Here is a 10,620-nt window from a genome sequence, read left to right as displayed (position 1 = left end):
TTCTCCATCTCCCATATTCCCCTGTTTCAGCCTAAAACCGCTTTCCATCTCTACTGCTTATGCTCTTTGACTTCCTCTTTCCTCCCAAACACCTCATTTCCCTCTCATTCTCAGGCTTGTCTCTGAGGACAGAACAGAGGATGTGCTTCTATCTTTGGGCCTCTCCTAGGAGCTTATAGATGAAAAGAGAATGTCTCTACAGTATGGCTGAGGCACTCTGCTGCCAAAGACCAGAGATGACATGTAGAAAGAAAGAGACAATCACCAAATAATGTTCCACAGTGACTCGACCATAATATGCTGGCAATTATGCAACCACAATACAATACAGAGCTCACAGAGAGCAACAAGCTCTTGGGCAAATCCATTTGAATTCAATCCCTTTTTGATTTGAACTAAATGTTCCATAGTAGGGTCAATTGAGCCATTTTTTACATTCAGCATCACTCCGTCAAGGGAAATAAAGTATTCTTTCTATCAAAGATATCTACATATATTTCAAGATTTTGTGTATCCTTGGAAATAATCAGAATTCATGTAAACATGACAGTTTATTTCCCAAACACAATTCAACACAATCACAATCACTTTTTTGTCTTTAAAAAATTGAAGCGTCCTTTAACACAAGCTTAACACCAAACAAATACTTAGTACTTTACTATTATTATTTATTGTTGACCTTGTTGTTAGCTTATATCCCAGTGATAATGCCATGCATTACATCTGGGAGGAAAACACATCTATTTGCTCAACTTGCCATTGGCTCAACTTACCCCAAGGCAAACATTTGACTATATCAGCCCACACAGCTACAAGGATGCACCTTCTTGCTAGGTTTAGGAACTCATATTCAAGCTTATAGAGACCCCAAATGAAGGGTATAATTTTTAAATGACCTCCTTTGGTTTAGATACAAGCAACACAAAAAAATTTATATGAATTGGTGAAAATCATATTTTCCCCCACAACTTGCTTAAATTTGAGTCATTTAGCAGACACTTTTATCCAGAGTGACTTACAGTAGTGAGTGCATACATTTTCACACTGGTCCCCTGTGGGAATCAAATCCACAACCCTGGAGTTGCAAGCACCATGATCTACCAACTGAGCTACACAGGACCATAGGAGACCTATTGAAATCATAGAAATATAGATAATAGAATAGACATGACCGTTTAAGTTGACATTCAAAGGTGGGTGAACCGGCAGCCATCTTTTTGGTAGTAATTATAAGTAAAATGTAAATTGAATTTGAATGGTGTACCAACTAAATTGTAGTGGTCTGAAGGGATAGGTCCATTCTATTAATTATATTTCTATGATTGAATTGACACCAACCCTGTACTCCAGAGTACGTTGTGTCTGAACTGATGGCGGCACAACACAACACCTCAGTATAGTAGAGTCTACGCGTTTTTAGATCATTTACGTTTAAAGTTTTAAAAAATAATTATACAACAGCTTGACAACCCTGTTTGTAAGTGTTTAAATGACATCAAACTCAACCTTTTATATTTTCCAGTGATGAAGACATGCATGTCTCATGGTATGGCGGGGTATGACAAATGGGTCAACTTTCGGACCACTTCTTCCATGGGCAAACATGTATGGCAGGTTTTGTTTAAATCAAACGGGATGCTGTCAAATAGTGATTGATTTCAAATGGATTTACCCCCTTACATAGACATATGGTTGTGCAGTAACACCTGTTGTAATTACAATGTTTGAGCTATTGGTAAAAGGTGTATCAGTGTCTGTACTCTGTTCTCTGTTAACATGGCACTATGGCTTTCACCAAAGAGGAGACTCCAGGTTTCCATGACTACCAGAATAATAGACTGGACAGCTTCTTTGTGCGGTCAGCAGAGATGTGTATAACGCTCACTGAATCAAATTTACAGAAAGACAAGGAAAGACTAAGAGACAGAAAGGACTTATGAGCAACAAACACTTCATAGTTTACAAGTGGGCCAGCCTGGGCTTACCAAAATGCTTCCCAAAACAATACAGCACACACTAATACTCAGGAAGAAGAGATCAGTAAAGTACACACTGGCAGTGGAACAGCCTAGCTCCACTGAACTAAACAGGTGGCTATGGCAGGCTGCTGGGTACTGCTGCCTCAGCTTCAGATTCAATTATAGGCACTGTCATTCCATGTGGGCGTAGTGCTAAAAGCTCCAATAATGCATGCCTTGCATTGTTCGCAATTAGAAAAAATATATATCTTAGATTACATATTCACCAGCAAGCATTGCATTTGTTCCTTAAAGCTGTGGAGCCTACTTAAGGATCCTTGAGAACAGGGACATCAAAAAGAGCAAGAAAGAGAGAAGGAGAGGGAGAGAGATTGAAAGGAGCGTGGAAGTTGGAGGGAGATTCAGGAGAGAGGATTGAGACTTGAGTGATTGCTACCTGTAGTGAGATACGCTATATCTATCTTCATGTGACAGGAAGATACAGCACAAGAAACAACCACAGGCTTGGCTCTGGTCTCACTCACTGCTCCTGTATGATGCAGTGGTCATGGTGCATGTCAAGTCCGCGAGTGACCGCACCCTCAGTCGTCTCTTCCGTTAACCCACATAGTGCATGCGCACACACACAAAGTAAGACTCTTTGTTCCATCTCTGTCCTGATTTGGTACATGGGGTTGTGGGGATCTGGGGGTGTGAGGTGCCTCTGTTGCCCTGGAAACATTGACTCACAGCTGGCTGCCATGGCATTGTAGCAAAAAGAAGTGATGAAAAAAATACTTCAACAGTAGACGTTGTATCATGACACAAGGCGAGGCCCAGATGCAGACAAAGGAGGCAAATGGTTGGAGTCTTACAAAGTTTATTAATCCAAAAGGAATAGGCAAGAGAATGACAGACCTAGCCACAGTGACAGACCTAGCCACAGTGACAGACCTAGCCACAGTGACAGACCTAGTCACGGTGACAGACCTAGCCACAGTGACAGACCTAGCCACAGTGACAGATCTAGTCACGGTGACAGACCTAGCCACAGTGACAGACCTAGCCACGGTGACAGACCTAGCCACGGTGACAGACCTAGTCACGGTGACAGACCTAGCCACGGTGACAGACCTAGCCACAGTGACAGACCTAGCCACGGTGACAGACCTAGCCACGGTGACAGACCTAGCCACGGTGACAGACCTAGCCACGGTGACAGACCTAGCCACGGTGACAGACCTAGTCACGGTGACAGACCTAGCCACGGTGACAGACCTAGCCACGGTGACGGACCTAGCCACGGTGACGGACCTAGCCACGGTGACGACCTAGCCACAGTGACAGACCTAGCCACGGTGACGGACCTAGCCACGGTGACGGACCTAGTCACGGTGACGGACCTAGCCACGGTGACGGACCTAGCCACGGTGACAGACCTAGCCACGGGGACGGACCTAGCCACAGGGACAGACCTAGCCACGGTGACAGACCTAGCCACGGTGACAGACCTAGTCACGGTGACAGACCTAGCCACGGTGACAGACCTAGTCACGGTGACGGACCTAGCCACGGGGACGGACCTAGCCACGGTGACAGACCTAGCCACGGTGACGGACCTAGCCACGGTGACGGACCTAGTCACGGTGACGGACCTAGCCACGGTGACGGACCTAGTCACGGTGACAGACCTAGTCACGGTGACGGACCTAGCCACGGGGACGGACCTAGCCACGGTGACAGACCTAGCCACGGTGACAGACCTAGCCACGGTGACAGACCTAGTCACGGTGACAGACCTAGCCACGGTGACAGACCTAGTCACGGTGACAGACCTAGCCACGGTGACAGACCTAGCCACGGTGACAGACCTAGTCACGGTGACGGACCTAGCCACAGTGACGGACCTAGCCACGGGGACGGACCTAGTCACGGTGACGGACCTAGCCACGGTGACAGACCTAGCCACGGTGACAGACCTAGCCACGGTGACAGACCTAGTCACGGTGACAGACCTAGCCACGGTGACAGACCTAGCCACGGTGACAGACCTAGCCACGGTGACAGACCTAGCCACGGTGACAGACCTAGTCACGGTGACAGACCTAGCCACGGTGACAGACCTAGTCACGGTGACGGATCTAGCCACGGTGACGGACCTAGCCACGGTGACGGACCTAGACACGGTGACGGACCTAGCCACGGTGACGGACCTAGTCACGGTGACAGACCTAGTCACGGTGACAGACCTAGCCACGGTGACAGACCTAGTCACGGTGACAGACCTAGCCACGGTGACAGACCTAGCCACGGTGACAGACCTAGCCACGGTGACAGACCTAGCCACGGTGACAGACCTAGCCACGGTGACAGACCTAGCCACGGTGACGGACCTGACGGTGACGGACCTAGGACCAGCCACGGTGACGGACCTGACACGGTGACGGACCACACGGTGACGGACCTAGACGGTGACGGACCTAGCCACGGGGACGGACCTGTCACGGTGACGGACCTAGCCACGGTGACAGACCTAGCCACGGTGACAGACCTAGCCACGGTGACAGACCTAGTCACGGTGACAGACCTAGCCACGGTGACAGACCTAGTCACGGTGACAGACCTAGCCACGGTGACAGACCTAGCCACGGTGACAGACCTAGTCACGGTGACGGACCTAGCCACAGTGACGGACCTAGCCACGGGGACGGACCTAGTCACGGTGACGGACCTAGCCACGGTGACAGACCTAGCCACGGTGACAGACCTAGCCACGGTGACAGACCTAGTCACGGTGACAGACCTAGCCACGGTGACAGACCTAGCCACGGTGACAGACCTAGCCACGGTGACAGACCTAGTCACGGTGACAGACCTAGCCACGGTGACAGACCTAGTCACGGTGACGGATCTAGCCACGGTGACGGACCTAGCCACGGTGACGGACCTAGACACGGTGACGGACCTAGTCACGGTGACGGACCTAGCCACAGTGACGGACCTAGCCACGGGGACGGACCTAGTCACGGTGACAGACCTAGCCACGGTGACAGACCTAGCCACAGTGACAGACCTAGCCACGGTGACAGACCTAGCCACAGTGACAGACCTAGCCACGGTGACAGACCTAGCCACGGTGACAGACCTAGCCACAGTGACAGACCTAGCCACGGTGACAGACCTAGCCACAGTGACAGACCTAGCCACAGTGAGAGCTCCAGAGGAATATTGTGCTGTCTCTTAGGTTTTTGTATGACCCTTGCTATGGCATTGTTACGGAGCCTCCGTGCTGATTCAGAGACCCTCTGCTGTCAGAATACTGCTGTCCTCTATCACAAACCACCAGCTCAACTGTATGAAGCAGTAACAGTGCTCAGATAATACAAAGTAGATGAGACAGTATGTGAGATAGTGAGAAGAAATATAATTTGTCTGTGTATACATGAGTTCTTATTTGTGGAATATGGCACAGTAGGCATATTTCATAATTAGCTGTTTTATCATGGATATGCTATATTTCATACCACTTAAAACTGACTTTAGACTTCAGATTTTTAAACTCTATAAATGTTCCCTGTAGCCCTGATGTCCTCTCCTCTTCCCTCCACAGTGCTTACTGTTCAATAAGTCCTAGCTTGGAGGTCTGTTCTCTGAGGACTGACCAGCTACTGCTGAGTGTGTGAGTCAGCTCAGCTCCCTGCTCTGTTCAAGGCCATAACACTGTAATGCAGCCTGGCTACTGTCTGAGGAGAGGCAACTTAGCAGGACAATGGATACCACCAGATAGCCAGTGTACTGACTCACTTTATTAAATACCAACAATGTAAAATTACCTACTTCATTTCCATATTCTCCACGTATTATCATCATTTTATCAAATTCAACCAATGGTGACTGCGGGTGCTCGATGAGCAATAATGCAAGGCAGACGTTCCATTGTTAAGGATCATTGGTATTTCATTGTTGTTGAATTAGGGTTGTGATATTTTTAGCTGGCCTTGACAAAATTGCAGAAACAAATGCGTGGCAATAAAGCACAGCTGAATAGAGGATGAATAGAGAATAAATTGAGGCTTTACACAGAGGGCTCTTAAAGGTCAAGTACCCCTCCCTCCCTTGCTGTCCTGTCCCTCCTCCCACATCGTCCCTCCTAACTCTCTCTCTCTCTCTCTCTCAACCGAGTGGCCCCTTTAACCTTCTCATTGTCGATCCTCACTCCATATCACATTTCTCAATCATTTCACTGTGTCACATTCTGTCCCTTTGCCATATTCAATTCCTTTCTATCTTCATTACTCAATACAGCAATCTAATATTGCTCCTTCATCGCTCTCTCCCTCTGCCTCTCTTCCTGCCAGTTTGTGACCATTGAAGGTTCTCACAGACTCCCAGGTCTGGGGCCCGTTGCCAGGGCCCGCCGCAGAGCCCATCCATCCAGTGGAAAACAGGGGTGACAGAGTCCTGGAACGCAGCCTCAGCTAGTCTGGGCTGGTCTGACACAGTTAACCCCTAGCTGGCTCACTCACTGCCACTTAGGATACAGTGGGCATGTTATGAGCATGGCCTACCTGAAAAAAGCTCAGTTATACTGGATTAGCCTAAAACGGGAGGTATATGCAAATGCAATGAATATTGTAAAACCCAAGAGACTAAACATGTACAATTACCCAATGAAAAGGAAAACAGTGGGAGGCTACAAGATGGGGTGGATAGGATATCAAGGTCTGAAGTTCCCCTGTAAATAAAAGGTGTGTGTGTGGGAGAAATGGGATATTAGATGCATGAAGCGTCTCTACTCCTGCCAGGCTTGAGCACACATCAAATTTCCCAGGTGAGGACACACTTGTTACTGACAGGATCAAAAGCCTGACTGCACAAAGCCATCACATTTTCTGTAAGCTGATGTGATGGCTGTCTCTGCAAGGAGACTATCCCATCTGTTAGGAATCCAGAGCCAGTTACGGCAGTAGCTGAGCGTGAAAACACACACACACACACACACACACACACACACACACACACACATTGGAAGCATTATGTTTTTTAAAGACGGGCATGGGTATAAAAAAAATACAGTTTGCCACTTTCTGCTTCAAAAAGGGGTTTCCTAAAGTGGAATAAGGAGGGATGTCCTAGTCCAACTACGTGTTGTTACAGATAGCTATGCAACCCGGATTGCCTTGCACTGCATGTTGTCTCAATGAGCCCGACGTCAACATATCTACCTCTCTATTGGACATCAGTCTGCATGACAACCTGCCTATTTACAGCACACTTACAGAGGTCCTTGTGCACAAAGATGTTACAGTAGGTTACTTCGCAATTGAATCATTGTGTGAATAACCTATTTTAGGTTGTGATGGAGGATGCTCCGTACAGTAACCTACTTAGAACTCTCACAGGACACATTTTAACAGCACTCTGTATGGCCTCAGAAGTGAGTAACCTAGTTACAGCTGTGTCTATAGGACTTCTGCTGGCACTTTCAATTCCCTGGGTAGCATATTATTAACCTAGTAAAAGATCAAATTGATGAATGCTGTTGAGCTCAATTGGAAAATACTTCAGAGTGGACTATATAAGTCTACATGTACAAAAATGTTTTTTTTTTAATCCTCAACGGTGCAACAGAAAATCCTGTCCCACTGGGCCCAGGCGTCAGTTCAACGTCTAGTTTTGATTTACATTTGGTCGAGTTGTCAACTAACGTGAAATCCTCCCAAACATTCACCATGTCATATTGATTTAGGTTCAAATTTGGGTGAAAAAAATATGAAATTCCCTTACTTTGATGACTTTTTAAAAATGCAATTCAGTTTTCCATGTTCATTCAACGTCATCACATGAATCAACGTTTCCACATGACGTGGAAATGTTGATTCAACCAGTTTTTGCCCAGTGAGGTAACACTTTAATTAAGGTACAATTTAAGGGGATTGTAAAGAGGTTTATTATAGTGAGCTAAATATTAGTTAATATATATATACTGCACAAAAATATAAAAACATAACATGCAACAATTTCAAAGATTTTACTGAGTTACAGTTATTTTAAGGAAATCATTCAATTGAAATAAATTCATTAGACCTTAATCTATGGATTTCACATGACAGGGAATACAGATTGGCCTTAAAATAAAGGTAGGGGTGTGGATCAGAAAGCCAGTCAGTATCTGGTGTGACCACTATTTGCCTCATGCAGTGTGACACATCTCTTTCTCATAGAGTTGATCATGGCTGTTGACTGCGGCCTGTGAAATGTTGTCCCACTCCTCTTCAATGGCTGGTCGAAAGTTGCCGGATATTAGCCAGAACTGGAACAAGCTGTCATACATTTTGATCCAGAGCATCCCAAACATGCTAAATATTTCAGCTTCTAGGAATTATGTACAGATCCTTGCGACACGGGCTGTGCATTATCATGCTGAAACATGAGGTGATGGAGGCGGATGAATGGCACGACAATGGGCCTCAGGATTTCGTCACAGTATCCCTGTGCATTCAAATTACCATCGATAAAATGCAATTGTATTTGTTGTCCATAGCTTATGCCTGCCCATACCATAACCCCACCGCCACCATGGGGCACTCTGTTCACAATGTTGATATCAGCAAACCGCTTGCACACACGACGCCATACACGTGGTCTGCGGTTGTGAGGCCGATTGGACATACTGCCAAATTCTCTAAAGCAATGTTGGATGCGGCTTATGGTAGATAATTAACATAAAATTCTCTGGCAACAGCTCTGGTGGACATTCCTGCAGTCTGCATGCCAATTGCACACTCCCTCAAAACCTGAGGCATCTGTGGCATTGTGTTGTGTTACAAGAGTGCACATTTTAGAGTGGCCTTTATTTGTCCCCAGCACAAGGTGCACCTGTGTAATGATCATGCTGTTTAATCAGCTTCTTGATATGCCACACCTGTCAGGTGGATGGATTATCTCGCCAAAGGAGAAATGTTCACTAACAGGGAGGTAAACAAATTTGTGCATAACATTTGAGAGAAATAATATTTTTGTGCGTATGGAACATTTCTGGGATCTTTTATTTCAGCTTATGAAACATGGGACCAACAGTTTACATGTTACGTTTATATGTTTGTTCAGTGTAATTTATAAATCCCAAGGGGCGGCAGGGTAGCCTAGTGGTTAGAGTGTTGGACGAGTAACCTGAAGGTTGCAAGTTCAAACCCCTGAGCTGACAAGGTACAAATCTATCCTTCTGCCCCTGAACAGGCAGTTAACCCACTGTTCCAAGGCCATCATTGAAAATAAGAATTTGTTCTTAACTGACTTGCCTAGTTAAATAAAGCTAAACAACAAATAGTTACAGTATGATTAAATTGTGTGATTGTCATTTTGGTGCTTGTCAAATAAGGTTTATACATGGCTGCACAGTTAGTAGTCCTTTATGGTAAGTTAGCTGAATGCTCTATAGGTCCTGGGCAGTATCACTGACAGTGTAGTCCCAGAACTGGATATTGAATTTGAGTCGAGACCTCAGCACCATATGGGTCAATGAGCACAGGCTCGAACTGACTCATTTAGTCTCTTATCTATTCCAACAAACCATGGGCTGAATGACTCCTAAATTCTGTCGGTCCCATAATTAATTAGGCTGAAGAAAATGCATGTTTGATAAAATCAACAATTATTCACATCTCAATAACACATTCCTACACACAGCTTACTGCTACTATGTTTTTTAATTATGTGTGTGTGTGCTAATTACAACATAACTGTTATTTGATGTAAACATTATTTGAGTGAGTTAAAAAACTACTGAAATGAAACAGTGACAATACCAAATATAGTAAACAGGGTATGGCAAATAGCCAATGATTGACACAATCTGGACCATTGAGCCGGATGCCCGTGAGCCTACGCTCTGACATTCGAAGAATTTTGCGACAGGGATTTGTATTTCAAAGCTCCTCACGGAATGTTTAGGCTATACATACATTCTTAGAGTGTTAAGTGGAAATCCAATTCACTAAGCTATACTTCATCTGCCACAACACCTATGGCTATTAAGGCTATGTGCAATTAGGGCTGCCGGTAGGATAAGTGCACCTATTTAGACATTTCTAACGTATACAGACCTCATTTTCATAAAACATATTCATCTCTCATGTGAAGTCTTATGACTTTGCTTACACCATTTCTTTCCTGTGAGATAAAAATATTTGATCAAACGTGAAAAGTCCAGTCTGGGCTAAATGGGTAGTGAATGTTCCCTTTAAGCCCATGGGGGTTCCTAAAGCCCACCTCTTCAATAATCCATTTTAATTAATTTCCAAATGTTAAAAAAGTACAAACAGTCTTATGTAAGCTTAAATTATAATCATCTCCCCTAAACATATTAAAATCAATTGATCCTTACTATTCATCATGGAAGAAGCATTCGTAACAGGGGGTGTGTTAATCGTATCCTCCAAGATCAATTTGGGCTCAGGGTTTTGTTCTTGCCGATCAGTACACACCTGATTCAACTAATCAACTAATCATAGACTTCCATTAGTTGAATCAGGTGTGCTATTGCTTGGTTAGAACACAAACCTGAACCCACAATGGCCCTCTGTGGATAAGAAGCCATGCAACAAAAACAATAACACACCCAACTTTCAATAAATTATCTGAAAGCTGATTCACATTTGCT

Source organism: Oncorhynchus keta, chromosome 17 (assembly GCF_023373465.1).
Source record: "Oncorhynchus keta strain PuntledgeMale-10-30-2019 chromosome 17, Oket_V2, whole genome shotgun sequence".
Lineage (NCBI taxonomy): Eukaryota > Metazoa > Chordata > Actinopteri > Salmoniformes > Salmonidae > Oncorhynchus > Oncorhynchus keta.
The sequence above is the reverse complement of the archived record's forward strand: the minus strand, read 5'-3'. Positions refer to the sequence as shown.